Consider the following 9,320-nt stretch of genomic DNA (forward strand, 5'->3'; position numbering starts at 1 on the left):
TTGGCTGGCTGCTGGGTACCCACCAAAGCTGCTCTATCACTCCCCCTCCTCAACAAGATGGGGGGAGAAAATACAAAGACAAAGCTTGTGGGTCAAGATAAGGACAAAGAGAACACTCACCAATTACTGTCATAGGCAAAACAGACTTCACTTGGGAAAATTAATTTAATGTATTGTCAATCAAAATCAGAGTAGGATAATGAGAAATAAGAACAAATCTGAAAAACACCTTCCCCCTGCCCCTCTCTGTTTTCCTGGGCTCATCTTCACTCCTGACTTCTCTACCTCCTTCCCCTGAGCAGCGCAGGGGACAGGGAGCGGGCTTGCAGTCAGTTCATCACATGTTGTCTCTGCTGCACCTTCCTCCTCACACTCTTCTGCTCCAATGTGGGGTCCCTCCCATGGGGCCACAGGTCCTGCCAGCAAACCTGCTCCAGCATGGGCTCCTCTCCATGGGGCCACAGCTGCTGACAGGAGCGTGCACAAGCACAGCCTCCATGGGGTCACAGCTTCCTTCAGGCACATCCCCTGCTCCAGCATGGGGTCCTCCACAGGCTGCAGGTGGATGTCTGCTCCACCATTAACCTCCATGGGCTGCAGGGGACAGCCTGCCTCACCATGGTCTTCACGGGAATCTCTGCTCTGGTGCCTGGAGCACCCCCCCCACCTCCTTCACTGACCTTGGTGTCTGCAGGGCTGTTTCACACTCACATTTTCTGTGTCACAGCTTCTGCGCAGCATTTTTTAGCCCTTCTTAAATACGTCATCACAGAGGTGCTACCAGCATTGCTGATGGGCTCAGCTTTGACCAGCAGCAGATGTCTTGGAGCTGGCTGGGACTGGCTGTGCCCAACATGGGGGCAACTCCTGGTGCCTTCTCACAGAAGCCACCCCTGCAGCCCCTGCCTCCACCCCCAGCTAACAAAACTTTGCCACTTAATACAACAGCAATCGGCTGCAGGGCAGAGAGGGGGGTTGAAAAATAGGGAAAGGGAGCCACAGAGAGAGAGGCAGAGGGAAAAAACATAGCAATGGGCTACAGGACAGAGAACCAGACAGCCCGCTTGCAGCCGGAGAGAGGAGTAAGAGTATGTGAAACAACTCTACAGACACCAAGGTCAGTGAAGAAGGAGGGGGAGGAGTGCTCCAGGCACTGGAGCAGAGCCCCCAGCACAGCCCCACCTGCCATAGTGCAGCTCTGGGCAGACCCCCCACCTGCCAGCCCCCCCATGTCCCCCCGCCTGCCTCTGGCTCCAGGCAGCCCCTCCACCCAGCACCAGGCAGCCCTCGCTGCTGGCTCCGACACGGCACGGCACCCCCGTGCCTCGACACAGACCCCACCGGCACCACCACCCCACTCGGGGCTTTCCCCAACACCCACCGGTCAATCGTGCAGCCCTGCTCACCTTCTCCGTCAGTGTAGCCACAGCTGCAGCCACAGCCCGGCAACACTCAGCAACCGCTCCGCTCTTCCCTTGGCTCACACCAGCCCCTCCAGCAGCAGCCACCCCTTTACAGGGAGGGGCCGTCACCATCAGCCTCACTGCCTGCACCTGGGGCTCCAGCCCCGGCCCACAGCTGGAGCCCAGCACAAACAGGGGGCCATCACCCAACGCCCACAGCGCATCACCTCCTCCCCTGGGCTCCATCGCAGCCCGGTGCAAAGGAAGAGCAAGCACAGCCAGAAGGGCAAAGGAGACAGCGAGCGTTTATTCAGGCATGCATGTGCCAAGTCCCGAGAGCGAGTCTGCTCCAGGGCTCAGGGCCCCCAGCGCTCCCCCTGCCCCTGGGACACCTCAGCAGTCGTTTCCGGAGCTGCGCTTGTCAGTCCAGTGGGCAACGGGTAGTCGGTCGGTCGGCTCCTGGAGCGATGGGCTGCTGGGCAGAGGCGGAGGCTGCCAAAAATGAGGAGCAGGGCGCAGGACACTAGAAGAGAGGAGAAAAGTGGCAGCCAGCTGGACAGCGGGGGTGTAGCAAGAAGCATGAGGCAGGGAACGTGACATAGATGGAGAAAGGAGCAGCAGGGAGAGAGGAAGAGAGGCAGCAGAAAGAGGGAGAGGGAGCGGGACAGAGACCAACAAAGAAGGACGGGGAGCGGGATGGAGATGCAGAAAAAAACTAGGATGGACAGCACAACAGAAAGGGAGGAAAAAAGAACAGGGGCAGGGAGCCGGCCCGAGAGAGAGGGAAAGACAAAAAAAGCAACAAAGAACAGGGCAGAGAGGGAGGAATGAAACAACAGGGACAGGGAGCCGGGACAGCAAAGGATGGAGAGAAGGGGTGGCGGGGGGAACAACACAAAACAAACCACATAACAAGGCAGAAGGAAGAATTAAGAAATAGGGACAGGGAGCCAGAAAAAAAGAGAGCTGGAGAGCAAAAAGAATAGCAATGCATACAGAAAGAAAAGGGGCGGAATTCTAAAATAGGGTAATCGGGGAGCCAGAGACAGTGAGATGGGAAAGGACAAAAGCAACGGGCTACAGGGCGGAGAGGGAAGAATTAATGAATAAGGACAGAGAGCCGGCGAGAGAGACGGAGAAAGGCAAAAGATCACACAGGCTATGGGGCAGAGAGGGAGGAATTAAAAAACCAGGGACAGGGAGCCAGACAGAGAGAGGGAGGCAGAAATAAAATGGGAAAAAGCGATGGGCCACAGGGCAGAGAGGGAGGAACTGATAAACAGGGAGAGGGGACCAGAGAGAGTACGATGGGGAATGGGAAAAAATAGCAGCGGGCTACAGGGAAGAGGGAGGAATTAAAGAACAGGGACTGGAAGCCAGACAGAGACATGGAGAAAGAAAGGAAAAAAGCAGCGATGGGCTCCAAGATGGATGGGGAGGAAATAAAAAATAGCAGCAGGGAGCCAGACAAAGAGAGATGGAAAAAGACGAACAAATAGCCTGGGGCTACACGACAGAGAATGTGGAATTAAAACACAGAGGGAGCCGGACAGAGAGAGAGACCAGGGGAAAAATCCAGAGAGGCTATGGGGGGCAGAGGGAGGAATTAAAAACTGAGGACAGGGGGTGAACAGAGAGAGATGAAGATCGCAGGGAGTAGCGGTGGGTGCAGGAAGAAGAGGTAGGAATTAATAAATGGGGGCAGTGAGATGAACAGAGAGGGATGGAGAAAGGCACAAATAGCAGCAGGGTACAGGGCAGAGAGGAAGAATTAAAAAATGGGGAGTGAGACGGACATAGAGAGATGGAGAAAAGAAAAAAGCAATGGGCTATGTGGCGGAGAGGGAGGAATTAAAAAACAGGGATGGGAAGCAAGAAGGAGCAAGATGGAGAAAGGGGGGAGGGGACACCCTAGGGGCAACGGGACAGGGAGGGAGGAATTAAAAGTGAGGGATGGGGAGCTGGGAAAGGAGAGGCAGAGAAAGAAACACAATCGCAACGTGCTACAGGGCCAAGAAGGAAGAAACTGAGGGACAGGGAGCTGGACAGAGAGAGCCAGAGAAAGAAAAAATACCAACGGGCTACAGGACAGAAAGGGAGGAATGAAAAAATAAGGATCTGGAGCTGGGAGAGAGAGAAGGAGACATGAGAAATAGCCAGGGGCAACAGGGTAGAGAGAGGGAGGGAGGAAGAAGAAAACAGGGATCCAGAGCCGGACAGAGAGATGGCAAAAGAAAATTATAGCGATAGGCTACAGGGAGGAGAGGGAGGAATGAAAAGATAGGGACGAGAAGTCAGACACTGAGCGACGCATATAGAAAGTATGGCAACAGCTAGAGGGCAGAGAGGGAGGAATTAAAACATAGGGACAGGGAGCCAGAGAGGGGAGGGAGACAGATAAAGACGGGGAAAAAGAAAGACAGGCTACAGGGAAGAGAAGGAGGAATTAAAAAATTGGGATCCAGAGCCGGACAGAGAGACGGAGAAAAAAGTAAAATCGCCATGGGCTAAAGGGCCCAGAAGGAAGAAGATGAAAAAATTGGGAGCGGGAGACGGCCAGAGAGAGACAGAGAAAGCAAAAACCATGATGGGCTCCAAGACAGAGAGGGAGGAATTTCAAAAAGGAAGGGGCCGGGAGCTGTACAGAGAGAGACGGAGAAAGGGAAGAGAGTGACGGGCCGCAGGGCAGCGAGGGAAGAATTAAAAAGTAGGGACAGGGAGCCAGGCTGAGAGCGATGGAGAAAGGAAAAAAAAAACTGTGACAGGCTGCAGGGCAGAGAGGGAGCGATTAAAGACTCGGGACAGGAAGCAGGACAGAGAATGGAAAAATAGCGACAGGCCATAGGGCAGAGAGGGAGGAATTAAAAAATGGGGACAGGGAGCCAACAAATAGAGATGAAGAAAGACAAATAATAGCATTGGCTACAGGGCCGAGAGGGAGAAACTGAAAAATAGGGACAAAGAGGCAGAAAAAGGAGAGACAGAGAAAGAACAAATCGCAATAGGCCACAGGACAAAGAAGGAAGAATTAAAAAACTGGGACTGGGAGCAATCCACAGAGGGACATTGGGGAACGAAAATTTAACGTGTACAGGGCAGAGAGGGAGGAATTAAAAAAAATAAGACAGGGACAGGGAGCCAGACAGAGAGCAACGGGGGGGGGGGGGCAGGAACTGCAATAGGCTAGAGGACAGAGAGGGAGCAACTAAAGCCTCAGGACAGGGAGCAGGACAGAGAATGGAAAAATAGCAACGGGCAGCAGGGCAGAGATGGAGGAATTAAAAAAAAAAAAAAAGTAAAGACACAGACAGGGAGCCAGACAGAGAGAGACAGAGAAAGAAAAAACAGCAATGGGCTACAAGACAGATGGGGTGTCCTGGTTTCAGCTGGGACAGAGTTAACTCTCTTCTTAGTAGCTGGTACAGTGCTGTGTTTTGGATTTAGTGTGAGAGTGATGTTGATAACACTCTGATGTTTTAGTTGTTGCTAAGTAGCGCTTATCTTGAGCCAAGGACTTCTCAGTTTCCCATGCTCTGCCAGCAAGCAGGTGTGCAAGAAGCTGGGAGGGAGCATAGCCGGGGCAGCTGACCTGAACTAGCCAAAGGGATATTCCATACCATAGAATGTCATGCCCAGTATATAAATGGGGGGAGTTGGCCAGGAGGGTCGGATCGTGGCTCTGGCATCGGTCAGCGGGTGGTGAGCAATTGCATTGTGCATCACTGGGTTTTTTCCTTCCCCTCCTCCCTCCTTTTTTTTGTTATATTCCTTTTCATTACTATTATTATTATTATATTTCATTATTACTATTGTTAGTATTATATTTTACTTTAGTTATTAAACTGTTCTTATCTCAACCCACGAGTTTTACTTTTTTTCCTTTCTTCCTCCTCACCCCACTGGGAGGGAGGAGGGGGAAGCGGCTGCATGGTGCTGAGTTGCTGACTGGGGTTAAACCACGACATAGGGAGAAATCAAAAGTTCCTGGCAAGGAGCCAGACAGGGAGAGACAGTGAAAGAAATGAAATCGCAACGTGGCACAAGACCGAGAAGGACAAAATTGAAAAACAAGGCCTGGGAACTGGAAAGAGAGAGACAGAGAAAGAAAAACCTACCAATGGGCTCTAGGGCAGAGAGGGAGGAATGAAAAAACAGGGCCGGGGAGCCAGAGAGAGAGAGAGAAATAAGAGGGGGAAAGCAACAGGCCACAGGGTACAGAGGGAGGAAGTAAAAGCGAGGGGCCACGAGCTGGACAAAGAGAGGCGCAGAAAGGGACCTTCAGAAGTGACAGGCTACAGCACAGAGAGAGAGGAATTTTTAAAAATCAGGCTCTTGAGCTGGACCAAGAGAGATGGGGGAAAAAAAAATTGTGATGGGTAACAGGGCAGAGAGGGAGGAATTAAAAAACAAGGACAGGGAGCTAGATGGAGAGACTGAGAAGGGAAAATGTCCCGACAGGCTTCCAGAGAGAGGGGGAGGAATTAAAAATTAGAGACAGGGAGTTGGACAGAGAGAGATGGAGAAAGAAAAAAACTGCGGCAGGCTACCGGGCAAAGAAGGAGAGTTTAAAAATGGGGACAGTGAGACAGACGGAGAAAGGAAAGAAGCGACGGGCGACATGGTAGGGAGGGTGGAATGAAGAAAGAGGGACAGGGAGCTAGACACACCGAGATGGGGAAACAAAAACAGCGACGGGCTAGGGGCAGAGAGGGAAGACTTAGAAAAACAGGGACAGGGAGCAAGACAGTGAGATCGAGAAAGGAAAAGATAGCAACAGGCAACAGGACAGAGAGGGAGTTCAAAATGAGGGCAGGCAGCAGGATAGAGACAGAGAAAGAAAGAGACTCGTGATGTGCTACAGAGCCGAGAAGGAAGACCTTGAACAACAGGGACAGGGAGCCGGACAGAGAGAGCCAGAGACAGCAAAAACACCAACGGGCTACAGGACAGAGAGGGAGGAATGTGAAAATAGTGGCCGGGAGCCGGACAGAGAGAGACGGAGAAGGATAAAATAGCCACAGGCTACAGGGCTGAGAGAGGGAGGACCTAAAAGATGGCGACAGGGAGCTGCTCAGAGCGACATGGAGAAAGGAGGTACAGGGGAGGGGAAAAAAAAAAAATCGCAGCAGCGTGGGGAAGAGAGGGGTACAGGGGAGGGGCAGGATGCAGAAGACCAGGATGCAGAAGAGGGGAGACAGGGCCCCAAGGGCCCGGGACTTACCGCAGCTCTCACTCTTGGCACTGCTGGGAGAATTTGCCAGTTCAGACACTTCTTTCTCCTTCTCTCCTCCCCTCCTCTTCTGTAACTCTGGTCGCTTGGCTGTCCTCCACCTAAGAGAATACATGGATGTCTTACGAGATGAGGCTTCCTACACACGTAGCCTCACTCACTCACGCACTACGCGGCCGTACCGCGCCGTTGGTGATACATACAGACCCTGTGGTGCACGCTGGCGGTCTGACCTGCCGAGAACTACAAAGGGGGATCCTTCCTCACCCGGAGAGACAGGCTCTCTCTTGCCTGTAGCAGGAGGCAGCTCCTGGCCAGATGGCCTTTGATTTCTTCTTCTTTACCTTTAATCTGGCCTCTCTAGCTTCAGCTGCAGCAGCTCCTGTCCACAGGCAGTAAGTGCTCCAACCATCCCTTTTTGCCCCCATGGTGGGAGGAGAGTGAGGCCAGGCAGAGACAACCCACTCAAGCCTGAGGTGGGTGCAGTAAACGGTATCCTCAGGGGAGAAACAGACAACTGCATCCTCAGCACGGCCTCTGGGAGAGGGAAAGAAGAAGCAGTGACCATTATTATCATAGCACGTCCCTGGCCGGAGCCCCTCTTTCTGCAGGGGCTTCTAGAGATGCATCAAGGGCCAGCTTGCTGCTGTCACGACAGGGCTTGGGGGCAGCCTGGGGCTACGGGACAGGCTTCAGGGGAGGTGCTGGAGCTGGGGGCAGCTGCACGGGGCGAGCGGGGCTGAGGGAGGCTCAGGGGGAGCTCTGCCGAGTTGGGGAGGCGCCTGGTTCCTGCACCTGGGGGGTGCCCGCCTCCTTCCCCACTTCCCTTCTGTCAGCTCCCGGGTAACTCCCTGGGGCTGCCCTGACCCGGCTCGCCTCCAACGGACCGGGAGCCTGCCGCAGCGGGCAGTTTGAAGCTTCCCCCCCGCCACCCCGGGCGGCCAGCGGGCAGGAGACACCCCCACCCGCCAAAGGGGCTCGCTCGCCTCACCGATGGCCTCGGCGCTCACCTGACGACGACGCCAGCACCGCGGACCGGCGCCGCCATGCTGCTCCCGGGGACCGCGCATGCACCGGCTGCCGACGGCGCGCCGGAGGGGACAGAGACTGCGCGCGAACGCCGGGCTGCAGTACCGCATTTCGGCCACGAGGCGGCAGCAGCGGAGGCGGCGGCAGCGCTGTTGCACACCTGTGCGGTGCCGGCGCTGCAGTACCGCGCTGCGGCCACCAGGCGGCAGCAGCAGCGAGCGCCCGGCGGCGGCGCTCGCCCCGGGGCGGCACCGGCGCTGCAGCGCCGCGCTTTGCGCGCCCAGCGCCCGCCGGCGCCGCGCACGGGGGCGGCAGCGGCGTTTCCTTACCGGCAGGCAGCAGCGAGCGCGGGGGCACCACCCGGCAGGCACCGCAGCGTCGCGCTGCCGTTACCGGCAGACGTTACTATGGAACACGGGCCGCCACCGCGCATGCGCGGCTCCCGAGCTGCAGTACCCAATTTTGGTCGCCGGGTGGCAGCAGCGAGCGTTCCGAATCGACCCACTGCGCACGCGCGGCTCCGCGCTGCAGTACCCAATTTTAATCGCCTGGCGGCAGCAGCGAGCGCCTCAAACCGCGCCAACGCGCATGCGCGGCTCCCGAGCTGCAGTACCCAATTTTAATCGCCTGGAGGCAGCAGCGAGCGCTGCAAACCGTGCCACTGCGCATGCGCGGCCCCGAGCTGCAGTACCCAATTTTAATCGCCTGGAGGCAGCAGCGAGCGCTGCAAGCCGCGCCACTGCGCATGCGCGGCTCCCGAGCTGCAGTACCCAATTTTAATCGCCTGGAGGCAGCAGCGAGCGCTGCAAACCGTGCCACTGCGCATGCGCGGCCCCCGAGCTGCAGTACCCAATTTTGGTCGCCGGGTGCAGCAGCGAGCGTTCCGAACGACCCACTGCACATGCGCGACTCCCGAGCTGCAGTACCCAATTTTAATTGCCTGGGGGCAGCAGCGAGCGCTGCAAATCGCGCCACCGCGCATGCGCGGCTCAAGAGCTGCAGTACCCAATTTTGGTCGCAGGGCGGCAGGAGCGAGCGCCTCAAACCGCGCCACCGCGCATGCGCGGCGCCCGAGCTGCAGTACCCAATTTTGGTCGCCGGGCGGCAGCAGCGAGCGCCTCAAACCGCGCCACTGCGCATGCGCGGCTCCCGAGCTGCAGTACCCGATTTTGGTCGCCTGGTGGTAGCAGCGAGCGCTGCAAGCCGCACCACTGCGCATGCGCGGCTCCCGAGCTGCAGTACCCAACTTTGGTCGCCCGGTGCGCCTCAAATCGCGCCACCGCGCATGCGCGGCTCCGCGGTGCAGTACCTAATTTTGGTCGCCCGGGCAGCAGCGAGCGCTGCAAATCGCGCCACCGCGCATGCGCGGCTCCCGAGCTGCAGTACCCAATTTTGGTCGCCCGGTGGCAGCAGCGAGCGCTGCAAACCCCGCCACTGCGCGTGCGCGGCTCCCGAGCTGCAGTACCCAATTTTGGTCGCCGGGTGGCAGCAGCGGTGCCTCAAACGGCGCCACTCGCGCACGCCGCTGGCTCGCGCGCTCCGCCTGCAGTACCCGATTTTGGTCGCCTGGTGGCAGCAGCGAGCGCTGCAAGCCGCACCACCGCGCATGCGCGGCTCCCGAGCTGCAGTACCCAACTTTGGTCGCAGGGTGGCAGCAG

General features: G+C 56.7%; 1 long non-coding RNA gene across 1 annotated transcript; it reads right to left on the reverse strand.

Moving 5' to 3' along the window:
- Positions 1–1,689: 1,689 nt before the first annotated feature.
- LOC127028866 (uncharacterized) lies at positions 1,690–7,152 on the reverse strand. The gene is made up of 3 exons (XR_007768085.1): positions 6,837–7,152; positions 6,625–6,734; positions 1,690–1,926 (listed from the first exon to the last, which is right to left on the reverse strand). It is a non-coding gene; the product is annotated as an uncharacterized LOC127028866 (long non-coding RNA).
- Positions 7,153–9,320: the final 2,168 nt, after the last annotated feature.

This window comes from Gymnogyps californianus, unplaced genomic scaffold, assembly GCF_018139145.2.
Source record: "Gymnogyps californianus isolate 813 unplaced genomic scaffold, ASM1813914v2 HiC_scaffold_452, whole genome shotgun sequence".
NCBI lineage: Eukaryota > Metazoa > Chordata > Aves > Accipitriformes > Cathartidae > Gymnogyps > Gymnogyps californianus.